The sequence below is a fragment of the Gallinula chloropus genome (genome assembly GCF_964237585.1).
Source record: "Gallinula chloropus genome assembly, chromosome: 3".
Classification (NCBI taxonomy): Eukaryota; Metazoa; Chordata; class Aves; order Gruiformes; family Rallidae; genus Gallinula; species Gallinula chloropus.
In genome coordinates this window covers 29,924,670-29,945,528 of record NC_140087.1, presented here as the reverse complement: position 1 = coordinate 29,945,528, position 20,859 = coordinate 29,924,670, and positions in this window count along the sequence as shown.

The following is a 20,859-nucleotide window of genomic DNA, read 5'->3' as shown; positions in this document are numbered from 1 at the left end:
TTTTAGATTCCTGCTGTCCCTGTGTCCTCATTTGCAACAATAATCAGTCTACATCAAATCTCACATAATTAAACTGAACAGAATGGCACTTTCTTTAACAAGGGTAATTGTTCATACGTTGCCCCTGTGTAATGAGTCATCATAAACAAAGGGATGTGTTAATAAGTTTGCACAGCTGGTATTTTGGGCTGGATCCTGGCTAAATAAAGACAGCTTAGCAAAACATTCCAAGCATTATGATGTTGCAAGCCACAAAATAACCTCTATTAGGAAGGAGATTTTCCACTGCAATGTTTATCTCTCCTTGCACTTTTAGCATCAAGAGCTGAGAAATTAAACACTTGGAATTCTGTCTCTCTGCTGCTGGGATGTGAGAAAACAGGCTCACCTTCACAAACTTTTAACAAAACCATACCTTTGCATAGTATTTTTCATAATGTAACTGAGTACTCCCCTATTTGTATTTGGTGGTCAACAAAAATATAGCAGGAATGAAGAATTTTTTACTATGGAGATACTACCTACCTCAAAATGACTGTGAAAATCAGGGTTGCAAATATCTTCATGTACTGGCAAATAGCTATTTGGAGGAAAAGGGGAAATAATCACAGTAAAACACTAGGAGGATATTTTTCTAAGGTTTAGACTATATACACTGATAACCTTTATTTCATATTTGACAAAATATACCTGGAACTGTAACACAGGTACCGAAGAGCACAAAGATACAGATGGGGTTGCAGCAGCTCTGTTTTTGCAGGCAGACATATTCAGATTATTAAGTGACATGAAGCACTTTTCCCCATGAATGCCATGGTGGATAGAATTCAGATGGAAGTGTACTGCTGGGATTTCATATTCCATCATTATTTGCAGTTCTGGATATCTATAGGATTCTAGACAATGCCTGTCTGATTAAAGGCTACGTTAAAGAGTTATTTTAGAAAGTGTTTTAGTCATATCCTTGTTTGACATTAATGAAATAATTCACTTGCAACCGTAATGTGACACTCAGCAACTGAAACGTTCAAGGAAAAAACTGATATGATAAGCTGTGATTCTGTGGTAACTTCTGAGTATGTAGGTACTAACTGAAAAAACTTTAGCAGTGTGTATAGGTGCAAATGTTGTGGACTAAGAATAATTAGAAAAAAAAATTAAAAAAGAAAAGTGTGATACAAGGTAAAACCTTTTGCTAGAACAGTGTTCCAATGAAGAACAGTAGACCATGGATGCAAAAGGCAGCTGTCCCCAGTGACAATGCCACTTAAGTGTGAGGTTGTTACTGAAAAAGTATTAGTCCAGTAGGAAGAATGAGTCTAAGTTTACACTTGAGAAAAGGACCAGAAAAAAAGGAAATGGATAGTGAATATCCAAGTTCTGAAATGGAAGATACTGCAAGCAGAAAATGGCTCAGAAATTGCTGGTGGATGAACCAAGCTTTGCATGGAAGCAGACAGTAAGATAGAAAAGACAAGACTGGTGGGAAATGGGAAGTTTCCATAGCCTGAGTGTTACTGATCATTCCTGTGCTGAAGAAACGTACGTCCAGCCTTGTAATGCTGCAAGTACACATTTTGAAGTATACTTGATCAAACACCTTAGACAGGTATCTATATGTATGATTAGCAACCAAAGAGGAGGTGAAAGTCTTTCCTTATTAAATATAAGTCTGTGCTAAGTGTTCCATAACACTGACCACTCACTAAGTGCCACCAAACTACAGTACGAAGATTTAGTGCCCGTAATGGTAAGCAGCAAGTCAGGATGCTTTGCTGCAGAAACAGCATAAGACAGCTGGCAGCTGGGCACATTGCATACCACTGCACTGACCATGTCTCACTGACACCTCCCTGACAAAAAGCATATATCATCTTAGTGTCCCAAAACCCACATATGATACTCATCAAATTGAAATTTATAACAAAGAAGTCAGCCAGCACAAGGGCAGGAATGTGTATCAAAGCACATTCTTCATGGGGATTTAGGTAACATGAGCTCAGACACCTAACTAATATATATTTTGCTTACCATGTGCCCATAATGGGGCCCTTATAAGAACCATTTAATTTACATTAAATCTACAATTGCATATTTTAAAAGATGTAGGATGTGTAATATTATTTCTCCTTCTCCCTATTTTCACAGGTACCATAACTTCAAGACAGTGAGTATCGTTTGAAGCAGAGCCTTCAGGACTTTTTATACCAGGTCATCTGAGAAAGGATGTCAACAACCATCTAGAAACTGGCTATTTTAAACCACTGATGTAATTCAACCATGGTAGTGGTGACCATCTGACTGTACCCACAAGCCTACCTGAGAGCTTTCCATGAACTTTGTAATGGCCTCAGAAGTAGGATCTGCCTTCCACATGAAGGATCATGTATGGTTATGTAAGCTGGAGAAGTTACAGGCTTTCAAGATGTAAGGCCCAAAGAGTCACTGTCCCTCTGCATAATCTTGGGACATGCACATACAGCCGTGATGCCTGTGAGCTAGGGATTCCAAGGCAGGGCATGATGTGATCATTAGACAGAATCTAGATCAATAGTACATACCAGTGCTCATTGAATCCTGTAGCTGACCCAAATCCAGCAAGAACCACATGGCTGATACAGTCAGACCTCATGTCTTGGCTTTTGAAATCATACTAGTGGTGTCTCCCCGCAGCTGTCTCAACATCATCTGTATACCGAGGATTTCTGTGGTCTCTAGAGTCCATACAAAATGGCAGATGGTCTTTCAGCTCAGAATATACGAATGTAGATGGTAAACTTTGAAACTTACTCTACCTGCCAAAACTAATTGCAAGAAATGTTGCCAAGATGATAGCACTGCATGTTAAAACAGCCCCATAGAAGTCCTTAACAATGTTTACTGATATGTAACTATATTTCTTTCCTGTCTCCATTATGTCTTCCTGTTAAGACATGACCCCACATCCAAACTTTAGGAAACAGGTGGTCCCTATGGTCTAACACAAGAATTTCCGACTTGATTTAATTTGTAAGATTTCTTATTATGAAAATTTTTACTGCTCCTCAGTACATTTTTCAGCACATTTTCTCCCTCCCTGTATTTCACCAGACCTCCTGCACGCATGCTGACCAGCTTTCCACCCAAAACCTTCACAGGATTGTGCTTTGGATCTACTGCTGCTTTGTCCTGATGTTCTCTCTGACTGAGATTTATTCCTTCCCTTCTATCAGTCAATGTGTTGGCTATTGAGATGCTGTGGGTCTGGAGCATGCAGGAGAAGGAAGACAAAAATGAAACTATCACACATGGTAGTGACCAGAGATTTCTTGCAACATTCAGTAAGTATTTTAAGGCCTGATTTTGGAGAGACAAGAGGAAATGAGCTGAGGAACAGGGAGGCAATCAGGTGACCATATTTGTAAAGAATGCCATAAATTTTATTCCACCTCTTGACTTTTAGGCCCAGAATCTATCTGCTCAAAGGCTAGAAAGTATTTTTTTTTTCCTTCTGAAAGAAGCTGCTGTAACTTGGGCATTGCCTCATACCATAAGAACAGCCCTTATAAATTTCCACACACCTCTACAGCACTGGGTGCTTTTCTGTTCATTATGCCCGTTTGTAAGCTACATCCACCGTTCCTTTGAAGATGTGTCCTAGTACACACATGCATGTATTTTCCACACTTGATACATTAATTTCTACTTTTCTACAGTCTACATTACATAGACATGACCATGTTCTTTTATATACTGCTACAGCTTTCAATTGTTTTACTTCAGATTTGTAAAATACTGTATTGCATGTCAGTGAGGCCCATTATAATTTATGGTTATGAAGCTCATAACAGTGGTCAAGATCATCTCTTTTTCCTTAATGACACTATGATTGTCCCACCTGAAGCAAAGCTAACCTATTTTCCCATTTTTCATCTAGATACTTTATTTAAATTTATTTCAGGACTTTACCTGTAGGGACAAGCATTTAATTGTGATAGCCGGAAGTATTCCTGGAGAATGGAATCTGTCACCATCTCATTTGACATAAAATGTCAGTTGAACATTTATTATTGCACTCAAACTGTCAGGAGTATTGCTGACCTTGGTATAATGCTGATTTGCCACAGAGAAGTCTTTGCTTCCTAGCAACTAATTGGATGGGAACCACTCCTTTGATATTCTATATCTGTGGTCATCTTAATTAGAAGTTCATTCAGCTTTCTATTTGATTTTTAATTTTTTTTAATACTGATAATTTTCTGCATTTCTGGGATTGAGTAAAATTGAGTTTACAATGTTTCAGCCCCTCTGACAAGGCACCAGAGGTACCACAGGTCTATAACACTTGTTCTCTGGCACCACAAATCTACACACCTGCTCATCCAATTCATTTTCCAGTGCCTATTTCTTAATTTTTAAGAGGTGCTTAACCAGTATTACTAACAGACATGGGTAACAATTAAAATATAGAAGCACAGAGATTCTTTTCTTCTATCAAAAAAAAGATAGTGTTATGAATAAATAAAATATTTTGCAAAGCCACTATCTGTTTACCACCATCCCCTTATCTCTAGAGCTGTTTTTTTTTTTCCTCTCATGATACCTCTTTGAGTGTGCTGTAGTTTAAAAAAAAATCAGCACAGTACAGAGGATATTTAGAAGATTAAGAATGCACCCATAGCTGAAAGTTCAACTGCCTGAGAAAAAATGAGAAAGATCAATGCCAGAATTTGTTAGAGTATCAAGGAAAAATGGTACCATTAGATACAAATTATTGACATGCCCCAAAAGAAATCATAGAAATCATCTTTGCTTATTAAGTCACAATTAGATATAAAACCACAAATGATTCTATATTGAGGGATAAGAGGATTAATCAGCAAAATATAACTTTATGACATCCAGTAGAAAATTCTGAAGTGACAGTTAATCAGACTCTGAAGACCCTGTTATGTGCTCTGACACAAACAGGGGACATTTCTTTTAAAACAGAAAAAATTCAAATGCATTTACATGTCAGCAGAGTAAACTTTATCATATATTATCAAAAAAAGGCAGCTAACAATTGTATGTTAAGAGCATCAGAGATAGGTGCCACTGGGAAAATGTGTCAGAGCTGAACCACCAAATTTCTGATAGTGGCCTTTCCACCTGGTGCCTCTAGACATTGTGGAGAGCAGATTGCACCTGTCTGGCTGCAGCAGCTAGATCTTGTTCAGAGCAAAAGGTGTAACCATTGAGATTACTTTTAAAACACATGTTTAGGTGACTTTCTACCTTGATGTAGATCTTCTCTAATTTGAGAAGCATATTCAGTAGTTCCTTTCAAAAAAATGTGGCCCAAAGTAGACAAGGGAGCAGCAGACAATCAGGTGAAGCTGAACTGCAGTTCCAGTTTATGCAGCTTTTGCTAAATGTAAATAAACCGTTTTTTTCAGTTGACCTGAGTTGAGAGAGTATTCAAATTGAGTGACTTCAGTAGCTTTGCATTCAAAAGAATGATGCAGGGAGGAGAAAGCCATCTGATCATTGTTAATTTTCATCTAAATAAAATATTTCAGTCCGTTCTAATAGCACAGAACTAGAGAAAGAATGTAACATTCAGAGTCCTGAAAGCTTTACAGAAAGAATCAATGTTAAGAGATGGACAGCATTATGTCAGTACTGGTTAGCAGTAAATTAGATAGCACCAGTTTATTCTGTGTGTAAAGCTAAGAGAAAAAGAGAGAGAAAAAAAAGTAATCTGTCAGAATAAATAATGTTGGTCAAAGAAAATAAAATAATTTTAATTTGTGCTTTTAATAGTTAAACACAAATGGCTGCTGAAAGGCCTGTGCTCAGGTTTAGCTCAGAAGCTCTTATTGATTTAAAAAATCAGAACAATTTAATATTGTTCCTAATAGCCACAATACCAGCACAGAGTAGTGACCACAGAGAAAACAAAATTGGGATATGATGTTGTGGATATAATGTGTGTGCCTCCATAGACAGATAGCCAGATAGGCCATTCCATGACGTGTTCCATGATCTTTCCTTTTTCCATCACTGCACTTCACCTGACATTTTATCAGACAGTGTTCCAAGAAGCTTATGCCTCTCTTCATTATCTGCTTTAGCTAGACTGTCTAAAAAAAGTTTTATTATCTACAAATGAGGTGATTCCACACTTCTTTTGCTTTTCAAGAAAATTTAAACATACATTTATAATTAGATTTAATATTGATTCTAGGGGCTCCCGCTGGAAACATTCTACCACTGTGAAAACTGCCTATAATGAGATGGCTAGAATAGAGGATAGTCTGATGTTGACTTTACTTTGTACCTTACCTCCAAATGCTTTAAAGCTATTTTTGCACAATGATAAAAGAACCAGTGTATGTCATGAGCATGAACACACACACAAAGTGGGCCTCACTAAGGGAAGATGTTTCCTGAAGGATCCTTTTGCCATCCTTAAATTAGCCTAGCTGGCACAAAGGTTGTGCAGCATGAGGACAGTAGGTTTCAGTGACATTACAGGCATATGCCTTATGAAAGTTTCCATAATTGTAATAATAAAATCTACAAGGAATAAAGGCAAGTTACAGACAGATGTGATAGCTGCCTTCATCCTGGACTTTTGACAGAATTTGTTCCTGGAGAACTCAGTGCATGAGAAGGGAGATATAAACTTCAGCACACTACAATTTTGATAAGAACAATCATTAATGGGGAAGAGAAAAAAGAAGGAAACATTTAATAATTTATTTGCAGAGACTATAAGGGGAATGTTTTAGTGGAGGAAGCTGCATACTGTCAAACTGATTGGTGCAAACTAGATGACTTCATAGGGCTGCTGAACTTTATCATGACATACACTTGACCCCAGAGGCATTTAAATTAAGACCCTGCTGAGCCTGGAGGAGTTTCTATCCTTGCAGGCAAACAAATTAAATGCTTCAATACTGTAATAAAATATCTAGTGATGGATATTTGTGGCTATTGTCACATGACTCACTACATTTTACTAGCATGTGCAACATAACAATTGCCCCAACTACCTAGTAATACACACATCAGAGTGACTGGTTTGTAGAAAATTAGGATTAGGAGACCTAAATTTCTAACACATGTAATATCCAGCACATTGCATGACAAAAAAAAAAAATAAAATCCTTTTCCACAAAAGCAATGGGAAAGGTTAAGTAGATGCTGCCTCTGGAACTTTTCCATGCTCTTAAAAAGACAGAAAGCGATCAGATCCACCCCAATGCACCAGCTTCACCTGATTCAAAATCTCAAATTAGATTTAATTTAAAAATCTGATTTTAAAACTCAAATGATTTAAAAACTCAGATGAGGACATATTAGAACACATTTTCAAAACAAATGTAGCTATTTTCCTTCATTTAAGAATACAGATGGACTTCACAGAAGCCCGCACTTAAAGGCCACAAATCCTTCCCATAGCAAACCCACTAGCAAACTAGCTGTTCTTGAATAGGTTTTGTCTTTCTGTGAATGAATTGTAACGCTGCTTATAGCAAAAACTTCCCTCTCAGTTACTCTTCTTTGCTGATAGGACAGCACAACAGCTATTAAAATGACACTGATTAGTCCTGACCAGTCTGCCCTGATGCACTTGAAGATTAATGTAAAAGCCTAATGTAAAACTTTCAAAAGTGGCTTTTACAATTATCATTCCTCATTCCTTCCCTTTGCTATCTCCTCTCAAATTATAGCTGCTGCAATTCCTCTGAGCAGAATTCTTCTGGATAGAACAACCTGGAGTACATGCTACTAATTCATTTGCTAAACTACTCAGCAATTTAAATATCCAAGGAATCTAGGGTGACTGTTTTACTGGCCTGAGGAAGTCTGTCAAAACAGAAGATATTATGTACATGCCCCGCATGGATGTCCTGAACTAAGTGACCTTCATGCACAGAATGATCAATGTACCTTGAGTTCATAGATCCTCTCTAACAAAGGAAAATACATCGAATTAGGGAGTATTCCTAAGCTTCTTATTCCTCATGTAGTCTATGCAAAGCTGTCAAAAAAGGATTCATAAGCTTCTGTGAATGTAGTTATCTTCTACACTTGTACAGAATCCAATTCACTGCCTCTTCATATCCCTCCTCCCTCCAAAGTACATTTTTTTAAAATTACTCTAATCTCACAGCACACAGTTCTGATCTAGAATGTGTAGACATTTGTAATGCCAGCTCTGCATCTTTCATTCTTTATTAGCTTTGTGTTAAGCTTTTAAATTACGTACATTTTCTTTCACTCATAAATTGGCTTCTATTACCAACTCATCTTTTCTAAATAGTAAAATAGCCATATTTAGCAAAGACCTAATCACTACGGGTCCCAACAGAGTGCTGGATATATAGAAAAATAGCTTTGTTTCAGTTGCTGTCTCATCTGAAGGGAAATAAAATTAGGACAAAATGCCTCTTGAAACACTTGATTTACTTGAACATGCACAGTTTCAATAACCAAAAGTTAAAGTAATTTTTTTAGTCTTTTGCTGTCTTTATTCATTGCTTTTTGCATTACAGTTGGCACAGCTTCTCCTCAACCAACATGCACTTTATCTGGCAGCCACTTATCAATTGTTGGCACTGTTATTACCCAGGAGGCTCTGGCACAGTAGCAGATAGTGTTTGGATGATTAGTCAGTGTCACAAAGATGAGAGTAAAATTAAGAAACAATAAGTACAACATTAACACTATTAGGCATAGAGAGAAAGAAAAAAATACAAAAGCTCCTGGAAACAGATGTAATTGCTCTTAATCAAACTGACAGTTATAAAACTAGTTAATTTTAATTCACAGAGAGCTAAGGTATTTTGTGTTCAAGGACTTTTTTTTAAGATGATTCTTCTGTTTGTTACTTCCCAGCAAATAAATTCTGGGCCTTGTTCCACTTCATTGTTAAGAAGTTAAGATGTTTGGTGCTCGTTATCCTGCTCATTGATGTTTTGAAATTCTAGGCTGATTCTACATTTTAAATGTTTCAAGTCCATGCCTGATCCACAAGAAGATGGTAAACTACATTTGGAGACCACCCTACAGCAAGTACTCTTTCAGAGAACTGTTTCACATAAAGTTATGCTACAAACTCCATATCATCACAGTGGTTTCATTATATCAACTATGCTAAGAAGCCTGAATTCATGACCAACATGACACATTTACAGAGATATTGTAATTGTTGATCTAGCACAGGTCAAAAGTAGAAGTGAGATTTCAGATTATTTGTAAAAGATTCAGAGGAGAGTAATAGGATAGTGTGTCAATCTGCTAAAGACTTTATAAAGCTTTGGTCATTTAAAAATAAATAGGTGAATGAGAGGGACTAGAAATAATAAAAAATTCTGAAAATTATGTCTGATTGGCATAGCAGCAACTTTATGACATTATTCACATGTTACAGCACAAAAGATCATGAAATCTCCACAGGAGACTGACAGGTCAGTAACAGAGGAAATATATAACAAAAAAGGTCTCTGTTCAATTACAGGGTGCAGGAATCATAAGAATAATGAGAATGCATGAGAAAAGCCTAAGTGCTACCATGGCTACAAGATTATATAAAAAGGAATTTTTTTGAATAACCAGAAGAATCACCCTACAAAATGGACATACCAATGAGAGAGAATTTATAGGCGTACTTGTGGAGTAGGCAGACAGAGCATGTTCCACAGGGTCCTAGGATGCCCTTTGATACCAAGATGAAGAAAACAAGGAGATGTGAGACTCTTCCAGCCTCCCCACAAATTACAACATTAAAATTAAAACAATTGTAGGACAAGTGACCAAATAATAGTCCTTACAAATAAAGAGAACACAAAATTCATTGCAAGATAAATGTCAATAAACTCAGGGAGTTTAATCCCCATGACAGGAAATCTGGCAGTTTCTCAAACGAATAAACCAAGGAGGAAAGATAATCTACCCTATGCAGGGATGTGTAGTCAGAATCTGATCTGGAACTCTTGTTCCATTATTTCAACCTCAAGGAAACATACAGAAACAAATACAGAGAAAAATCAAATAGGCCATGGTACAAAATGAAACACGTTTCACAGGTGATATCTAGGATATCAATGAACAGTTACATAAACTAAGGAAAAGGTTACCCAACACAGAAGAAAATCATTAAAAAAATAGTACCATGCAAACTGGAGTCTTTAAAATAATTTTAAGACAGTTCCTTGAAAAGAATTCCTGTCTTAGGGTAAATAAATATAGGATGGAGAGTTCACATAGAAGCAAAATGTTTCAGACTAACTGGGTGCAATATCAGGAAAATGAAAGGACTGACTAAATCTCTGGGTTGTTCAAAGTTATCAAGAAAGGCAAGGTAACAAACAACTAAAAAAGGGGGCTTTGCAATGCCCATCTTTCAAAGGATAGGGCAAAAGGAACTGAAGAATTACAGATGATACAATTTAACTCGTAGAAAGAAACAAATAATTAAAACAGAAAGATTGTGACTGACTAGAATAAAACTGGAGGACTAAAGATAAAGGAAGTCAACAGGAAATCATTTTGGACAAACCTGATTATTTTCATCAACAGGAAAACTGCCTTTGTAGAAGGAGTAACAGGACTGTCACATATTTTGTCTTCAATATCTCTGACACAATCTTTATTATTTTAATACCAAGCTGGAATAACATGCACTAGCCCTGACAACTACAGGAAGGATGCAAAATAGGTTTCATAATCATGTTGAAAAAAGCATCACACATAATTCTCTAGCAAAATAAAAAGATGGATCAAGTGAGAGTGTACAGAGTGTCTGTTCCCTCTAGAATCATCAAGATTTTCATTAACATCCTAAAGAATAGAATAAATAGTACGTTTATTGACTTAGCAGATGACATGATCCTGGAAAGTGTGAGAGGTATATTAGAGGATAATTTGCCCATGAAAAAGTGAAAAAATAACCAAAATATTATCCTATTATGCAATAGGTGCAAGTAAAGTATCTTTGCAGGTATAGTCAGCAACACAAATAAAATGAAAAATAAATGAAGAAGAAAACATTTAAAAGACAAAGGATCTTGGTAATTTATGGATACAAGTTGAACACATCAATAATGACAGCAAGAAAAGCAAATATCATTTCAGAGTGCAAACAGAAGTGTAATTTAAAATTACATTACCCCTTCACTAAGGTCTCAGGCTGTGAACCACATACTGCACTCTAGAGCATTCACCAATTGGAGCCTGTCCAGAAGAGAATAAGAATGATCGGAAGTTTAAAAAACCCACAATTTATGGGGAAAGACTGACTGAACCAAGGAGATCTAAACAAGAGAAGGAGACTCATTAAGTGAATACAAAATACCAGTGAAGGTAAAAATCCACTGCAAATGGGAAGAAAATGTTTTCAGTGTGCAGTGTGATTGTTGGGGGAAAAAAAACCACAGTAGCCTGGAAAGACAGAAAGAAATACAAAAGAAACCTTTGCTGCCCACAAGGACTATCAAGTTATCCATGAGCCAACAATGCATCCTTGTGGCCAATATGGCCAATGGACTTGATGACCTTAAGGGTCTGTTCCTACCCAGGTGATTCTATGATTCTGTGGTATCCCGGGGGACGTTAAGAGCAGGGCTAGAAGGTAGAGGAAGGTTCTCCTCCTCCTCTATTCTGCCCTAGTGAGGTCAATTCTGGAGTTCTGTGTCCTATTCTGAGCTTCCCAGTTGTAGAAAGACAGTGAACTACTGGAGAGAGTCCAGCACAGGGCTATGAGGATGATGAGAGGACTGGAACATCTTGTATGAGGAAAGGCTGAGAGAGCTGGGGCTGTTTAGCCAAGGCAAGACTGAGAGGGCATCTCATCAGCACATATAACTAAAGGGTGGGTGTCAAGAGGATGGGGTCACTCTTCTCAATGGTGCCCAGTGACAGGACAAGGAGCCACAGGCACAAACTGGATCACAGGAAGTTCTCTCTGAACATGAGGAAAAACTTCACTCTGTGGGTGGCAGAGCACTGGAACAGGCTGCCCAGAGAGGCTGCAGAGTCTCCTAGTCTGGAGGTATTCAAAACCCACCTGGAGAGGATCCCATACAACCTGCTTTAGGTGACCCTGCTTTAACTGGTGGGTTAGACTAGATGACCCCAGAGGTCCCTTCCAGCCCTGACTGTCCTGAGATTCTGTGATTCTTTCAATTCAAAGGAGGTAGAGGTGTTTTAAGATCTGGAAAAGGAAAACAGCTCATGAAGAAGTAGCTGAGAACCCCACTTTTTCCCCGTCCCTGCCCCCCTGTACTGCGAGCAGGGGAAAGAAGGAAGCAAGACCATGGCTAAAGGGAAGTCTGCTTAGAATGGAGGGGTGGGGGGAAGGTGCTACCAAGAACCCCATCTTCCCCAGTCCCTGCCCCCCTGTACTGTGAAAAGGGGGGGAGAAGGGAGCAAAATTCTGATTAAAGTCTGCTCAGAAGGGAGTGGTGGGGGGAAAGTGTTTTAAGATCTGCATTTGTTTTAAGATTTGGTCACACTCCCGACTCAGGTTTTACTGGTCTTTGTAGTGTAGTGTAATAAATTAGATTACACTAATTTACAAACTTACAAAACTTACAAAAAGTTTTCCTTCTTCGCTCTGTGTTGAGTCTGTTTTGTCCATGTCATTGCTGACAGAATGATCTCTCCCTGTCCTTATGTTGACTCCAGAGTCTCTTAATAGATATTTTCTCCCCTGTCCAACTAAGAAGGGGAGTAACAGACTGACTTTGGTGGGCATCTGGCCTCCAGCCAGGGTTAAACCACCACAGAGTATCAAGGACTAATGGCTTTAAGCTGAAAGAGGGTAAATTTAGATTAGACATTAGGAAGAAATTCTCTACTATGAGGATGATGAGACACTACGGTTGTGAAATCCCCATCTCTGGCAGTGTTCAAGGCCAGGTTGAATGGGGCTTCGGGCAGCCTCGTCTAGTGAGGGTGTCTGGGCCCATGGCAGGGGTATTGGAGCTTTGAGGTCCCTTCCAATCCAAAGCATTCCATGATTCCAAGCAGCTATCAGCAATGAAAGATGATGTTAATGGTGCCTTGCAACTAGAGAAAGAGTAGTTGAACCCTCCTAATTTTCTTTTCTAACGTATTTTCTATGATTTCATGAATACATATTATGTGCAGAAAAGAGGAAGATGAATTTTTTTTGTATGGGTTTGTGTGGCATCTTACCCACTTCAGGCATAGAAATTAATTATTTCAGCTGTTTCTTGCTTCTTTGAATCTATCTAATATATCAAAAATCTATCAGCTTACAACTAAAAGTAAAGACTTTTATTTTTTTTCTTTTTCCTATCAAGTGGAACATAAAGTAACCCTTAACAACTATGATGTTGTCTCACTCTTAAATCTGTACATTTAACCTTCCAGCCAAACAACATTTTGCTTTCTCCTGGCTCAATATATCATATGCAACTGTAAATTTATTTCTGTGCTCACCCAAACATGTAAGATGCAAACCATTTTTCATCAATTCAAGTAAACTGAAGATGTGGCAGTAACATTACTCAGCAAAGACAAACCATCACTGTGATTAAGTGGAACATTTTGATACCTGAGCTAAGTTACTGATGAAAAATGGGCTTGTAATGTGTACTGTATCACAAGATGATAAAAAGCTCTAAGAGAGGCGAGTGGAAGTTTTAATCAGGCTGTAAAAGCAATGCTAAGAGTTGTTTGTCCAGACATAAATAACCATCACACTTGCTGAGCTCCTAGATAAACAGGTCAAGGTTTTGGGAAATAATGAAAATATTTGCAGATATACTAGGAGTTTGAAGTATGGGCAGGAAGTTTGTCTCCATTGTTTAAGTACCCAATCTGAAAGCTCTTTTAAACACTGGTAATTATGATTTATATTCATAATTTCTGCGTTCCGCCAGGATTTATTTTTTGATATATTATAAAAACCTTCATTGAATTGTTCCCATAAATGAAATAATTGCATCCTACTTAGGACTAAATTTTTATTCTTTACAACAAAAACACAATTCAACAGAATCTGGGCTAATAAAACAGAAACGAATTACCAGAGCAGGCTGATATGGGGGAAGATAAACTAAAGAGAGTTGTTCTGAAGCAGGAATTTGATAGGAAAGTGTCAGGCACCATGGGAAACACATACAGAAGAGGAGGAAGGAAAAAAATGAAGGATCTGGATTAAAATCAGTGTTGTTAAAGGAACAGGCACTTCGAAAGGGAAGAGGATGTTATAATTTTATCAAACATTATTCTTCCTTTGTATGTGTTTTTGTGTGTGTACAGGAGTGGAAAGTGTCGCAAATTTGGAAAACACTGCAATGGAACATTTTGCAGTCTTAAGGAGACAAAGGCTGAGAGTATTTCTTACAAAGGGTTGTCAGCCTTCCCAAGGTCTACTTTCCTTCACCTGTCCGTGTATATCAAAATATATCAGGATTGCCAGAAAAATAAAGAACACTTTCCAACTGAATCTAGTCAGAAACACAGAGAAAAAAGGAATAGAAATTATGTTAATTTTTAGATTTATATTCCTTGTTGAGGTAATCCTCCTTGTTAGGAGGAAAATATTTTTTCTTTCCGTGAGATGTATCTGTATTTTTATTCCACATTAAACAAACAAAACCCGAAAAACCCCACAACAATGGCAATGCATTGTGTATTCAGCCATTTAATCCAAATAGTGGCCCAGACTTTCTCAGAGAAAACAACATGAAAGTTGCTGTGGTGAAATTGAGACCATACCTTAGCCATACTATTCTGAGAATAATTAAATTATAGTCTATAAATGTGGCAAATTGATATATAGAGCAAGATTTTAACTTTTATAAAGAAGAATATTTATTCCTATTGAAGGATTCAAATTCAATCTAGAAAATACTTTTTTTTTTCCTCATTTTGGTTTAGTCTTATTATTCGATGTTATCCCAGAAGTATCTTCTCTTCAGTTATTTCTCCACTCTCTTCACCTCAAGCCACAGTTCTGTCATCACACTGAAAACAACAAAATGGCAAGAAATAAAAACTTGAAAAAGAAGATGCAAGCATTTAATCAGGAACAAGTTTTGTTCCTCAAAATGTTTTTCAAGTATGAAAATATGGTGCACAAAAGGAAAAAAAATCATAACTAACATACAGAATGACTTATTTGCAAAAGTTGTTCAGTTGGTTGGTGTGCAATACTTTGAATACAATAAAATTTGATGGATGATACTATTTTTTTCCCATCATGTATGGAAAGACATCATTCTCTGATGTGCTCCCAAACACAGATGAGCTCTTTGTTCCCTCCTGTCACTTTGTGCAGTAGTCCTGAAAACCATCCTCCAGCCCTGAGTATACACCAAGTCCTTACCACTTCTTCAGCCACCACTGTGTCACACTAAGTAACATGTAATTGAGGACAAAGTGAGAAACAACATATGCTGCAGCGGATCTGCAATGCAGTTTCAGCCTAGGCCCAGACTCTGGTTATCTGAAAAAATAGCATTGAGACTTTTTAATAGAAGTTCATTCAAAAATATTCACAAATAGTGCATTTTGTCATTTACAGGTATCTAATTATTCCAAAATAAGTCTTGCTACAGTTAGAAACGCTCCACACACTTGGCTACTACTGAATTTTAATTCTGTAATATGCATGTCAGCCTAATAGCAACAAAAACAGAAAGGGAGAACTTTGTGGTTTTGGGGGTCCTTTGGTTTCTTTGCTTTCACTGAATCAATGCTGAATTCCTCACTGTGTGTAATACACAGCCCGTCTGAAGTTTTGTTGCTTCTTACATTAACAAATATTCAGCTTCTTTGCAGCATATTTTCCTTGCATTAGACTATCTTAACAAGTAGCATTACAAAACTGCAAAAGGGAAAGTTTGAAAAAAGTTGTTTCATTTTGTTCAACTGCCATCCCATAACGTTTGTGAAATCACCTAACTATGTTGATTTTCAGCTCTCATTAATATTCCTGACATAGGGGATTTGATTAATTTGGGGGGTAAATAAAAATATACTCTTAATCCACATTGCCTGCATGTCGTTCTGGAAATTTCTGTTGGAGAGTAATCTCAGAACAAGTACATCCTTTTATGCTGGGGTTATTTTGTTCCCACATATACATAGATTTTTTAGTGCTGTATCCAACATCTAAACAGGTTAGTTCAATTATCTGTAGCCTAAGCAATAGCACCAAAACATAAAAATACAAACTGTAATATTCCAAAGTACTATGCACTTGATTGTGCTGACGAGTTGGTATTATGACTTACAGAAAGCTGTAACTGTTCAGCTATACACTTCTAGAGAGAAAGAAAGATACAGCAGAATGGGTGCATACTGTTGAGTGCAGCACTCTCATGCTTCACAAGGTGTGTTCTGCAGAACACAAGCTTCTAGTCGCTGTGGACGAACTGTGAGTGGCCTGGGAAGAAGAATTTGGTGCAGCTTTAGTAAAAACAGGCCCGGGTGTGCAGGCTATGAAACAGGCTGTTTCTCTCACGGAGTTGATAGAGAAATTATGGAAAACAAAATTAATAATTTAAAACATTTCCAGAGAGGCCTCAGAATAGCACACTATTGAAACAAGGCTGTAATCCCTCCTTATTCAGGCAGATACCTGGCTACTTGATTAACTCCAAGCACATGCTCAACTCCCACTTAAGTAAACAGGACACAAACACAACCCAAAGAATGTTACTGAAGAGGGATCAAGTGCTGAACTGAACCAGAACAAACAGCTTGAGTATCAGAGGACTTCAGGAAAAGAAATAGGACATCTGTGTGCAGTGCAGCGATAAGCTTAAGGCTATTTAGTGATATCAAGGGAAAGACAGGGAGAAAACCCCAAGATATTTTATTCCAGCAAATCACCATGTCACTCCAGGTGGACTCATCACCCTGGGCTACCTTTCCAAGACAACAAAGAGAAGTCAATCTGTTCAAACTTCTGTGCACAAAAAGCCTAACACCAATAGCAAAGCCTGAAAGCAGCAGCAGAAGCATTTCCTCCCTTATGAAGTTATCTTCATGCCTGCAATGCTGCAAGTCCCCCATGCTACGTATAATTATATCTTATGTAATAATGGCATCTGGATGATTGGATTGGGGCAATATGTCACTCAAGATCACTAATTTATTTGCCAAACATCTTAGCTATCTGTGTAGCATCGGAAGGAGTGTGGGGAATAAACAAGCGGAGGAAAACTCTGATTTAATTGGCATAACACAGACTTGATGGGATATGTAGCAGTTTTTTGAATATTAATAGATTGTCCAAGAAGTGCTGGCTAGAGAATGAATAAGGGAGGTGGCATTCTCTCTCATATTAAAGTCACAAACATTTTATATATGAGGAATGAAAGCTAAGAACTAAATATGCTGCATGGTAAAAAATTAGGAAAAAACCACTACTCGGAGGTATATACAGACCACTGGCCCACAAGCATCACTTAGATTATTTTTTCTTTTCCTGAATACTTAAAGGAATCATCTAAAACACAGGACTGGGCATTAAAGAACATATTAAAAAGGCAAACAGCAGAATATCTGTGTAATTCTCAGGCTGCACTCAGGACAGTTATTCGACAGAAAAATGGAGAAAGCAGCTAATAGGGCTGTTCTTGTGAGTGATGAGGAAAGTCACAGAATCACAGGGAAATGTCAGGGAAGAAAGTGGCTTCACTAAAGGTGACCATGAATTGAGAAAGTCCCTGGCTAAGAGAGAGGGAATGAAGGAAAACAGAAAAATAAAAACAATTATTTTGAAGATTGAATACCTGGCTAAAGATTAAAGATTGTACCCTGGCTACACATACAGACTGGGGGACCTGATGCTGGAGGCCAGCCATGCAGAGACAGATTTGGGAGTATTGGTCAACAGCAAGTTAAACATGAGCCAGCAGAGTGCCCAGGCAGCCAGAAGGGCCAACTGCATCCTGGGGTGTATCAAGCTCGGCATTGCCAGCCAGTCCAGGGAGGGGACTGTCTCGCTCTGCACTGCGCTGGTGCAGCCTCACCTCAAGTGCTGTGTGCAGTTTTGGGTGCCACAGGACAAGAGGGACACAAAACTATTGGAGTGTCCAGAGGAGAGTAACAAGGTTGAAGGGTCTGGAGGGGAAGTGTTACGAGGAGAGGCTGAAGTCCCTTGGTTTGTTCAGCCTGGAGAAAAGGAGGCTGAGTAGAGGCCTCATCGCAGCCTATGGCTTCCTGATGAGGGGGAGTGAAGGGGCAGGCCCCGATCTCCTCTTTTTGGTGACCAGTGATAGAACCCGAGGGAATAGTATGAAGGTACAACAGGGGAGGTTTTGGTTGGGTATTAGGAAGAGGTTCTTTACTGAGAGGGTTGTCAGGCACTGGAACAGACTCCCCAGGGCAGTGGTCACAGCACCAAGCTTGGCTGAATTCAAGAAGCATCTGGATGATGCACTCAGTCGCATGCTCTGACTTGGCTGGCCCTGTGTGGTGCCAGGATTTGGGCTTGATGATCCTTATGGGTCCCTTCCAAGTTAGGTTCTTCTGTGATTCTATGAAATCAGAAGTTTAGTATTTAAGGTATCATGGGAGAAAAGTCTAAGTGGAAAAAGTCTTAGAAGAAACTTGATATTGCCTCAAGGAAATGATACAGCAGGTACAAACCATCCCAGTATAGAGAAAAGCATGAGACCATAAATGGACCATAACCTCAGCTACAGAAAGGGAAGTATACAAAAGTGAAAATTAGGTTAGATTGTAAAAGACTTGTACAAATAAGTAGACTGAAGAGACAGAAAGTCAAAAAAGCTAAAACGTAACCTGTAAGAGAAAACAACAAATATGAAAAGTAGAGCATGTTAACAGTGAAAAATAAAAGATAGTCCATGTACAGCAGGAATGGAAGATCAATTATAGATATTAGTGGACCAAAGTGTTAAGGGCATTTCGCTATCTGTCTTTAATAGATAAATTATAATTTAGTGGAGCAGTACAATTTAGTACCAGTGTCAAAGTCATAAAGTTTTATAGTACAATTAGGAAAGAACATATCTGGGTGAATTTGAAAGAAATATGCATTTTTACAAAGTTCCCAGATCTTGATTAATTTCCAAGTAGTTGGAAAATTGTCCAAATGCCTCTTATAGCCATTACATATGTGTGAACTTATGGAGGAAGTAAAGGTACCAGAGAACAGAATGGGACAAGACTGTGCCCATATTTTAAAAAATAAGGAAAAAAATAGCTTATGGAAGAAAACTAATCAGTAACAATGAGTATGGACCTCTGAAAAAATAAGTTGTCTTCAAAATAGTTTGGTTCTATCATGGAGTACCATGCCTTGTCAATAGACAATCACAGTAGCTAGGGGTTGGAAGGGACCTTAAAAGTTCATCTAGTCCAACCCCCTTCCAGAGCAGGATCACCTAGCGTCAGTCACACAGGAACATGTCTATGTGGGTTTTGAATGTCTCCAGAGGAGAAGACTCCACAACCTCTTTGGGCAATCTGTTCCAGCGCACTATCACCCTTACAGTGAAAAAGAATCTTACATATCTTGACTTTCAATACAGTTGGAGGTGACATTCTTGCAAGTAGTTTAGTGAAATGTGGCCTAGATGAAAAGTAAGTGACAAAGTGGCTGAAAAATTGTACCAAAGAATATACTGATCGATGGTTTTCTTTCCAGGAAAAGGATGCTAAATGTGACTCTGTAGAGTCTATTCTGGATCATTTTGTTCAGTACTTTCATTGAAATCAAGACAAAGGAATAGAACACATATATGTACATGTAATTGTAGATATATTTTTATGATTCGAAGATTACATGCAGCTGAAGAGTACAGTAAGCTTCCTGGGAAATGTAATTAAAATTTAAATAGGAAAAAAATACATGGAACAAATTTGTGATTAAATAGGAGCAAGAAGAAACTTACTGTAGGTGATATAATTTATAAATTGGGCAGGAGTAATGAAATATCAAAATAGAGGGCAGGTTAAAAGAGATTAGGTAGTGAGAAAATTGCAATTCACTTCAATTATCAGATTTTGTTAACTGTACATAAGTTAAAAATGTCATTCTGTTGCAGAAAAGGTAAAACTCATTCCAGGAAAATAGTTGTACACACAAGGTAAAATATATAATTCTCCCACTCCACAGCACTGGAAAGTCTCGGCTGCAATTTCACTGCCGAATTACTAGATTCTTTAGAAAAATATAGTACAACTAAGACAGTAAAGATGAAAGTAATTGGAAAATAGGGGCACATGGGGAGAGTTTGGGTCACCCTAGATCATTTAGCCTGAAGAAGAAAATTTTAGGGGGATAATATGGCATAGTAATGATACTGTAAAACATAAAAGGTTGTTACAAAGAATGAGGGAATAATCTGTTCTCCATGAGATAATAAGCATGAATTGCAGTCAGGAAGATTACTGTGATTTTATCATGAAGATTTGTAAAGCATCAGAATAAATCATATGGGTGGCTGTGAAGGGTCCATCACTGGATGCCTCTAAAACCAGATTAGAGAAACAGCTCTTAGGATTGAAATAAGCGTCATTAATGCCTCACTGAGCCAGAAGACCTGCTAGGTGACTTCTTAGGGCTTTTCCAAAGAACTTTTATTTTCCAAATTTCCCTCTGTTTTGTCAAAGTCCAATAATCTGCAGATTTCCAATGTTTTCTCTATCATTTGTGATTCTTCACCTCCAATTAAATAGTTATTTGAATAGGTGCTACCCAGTAGCACAAATTTCCAGTTTAATTATTGTAGGAAATGACAGGAGTTCAAATCCTGTAGCAAGCAATTGAGCTATTTAGATCTCCACAGATGCTTACTGCCAGATAGTGCAACAAATGTCCTCATGGACCATCCAGACATCCTTATTAACAGATCTGTCCCTCAGATGTCCTCT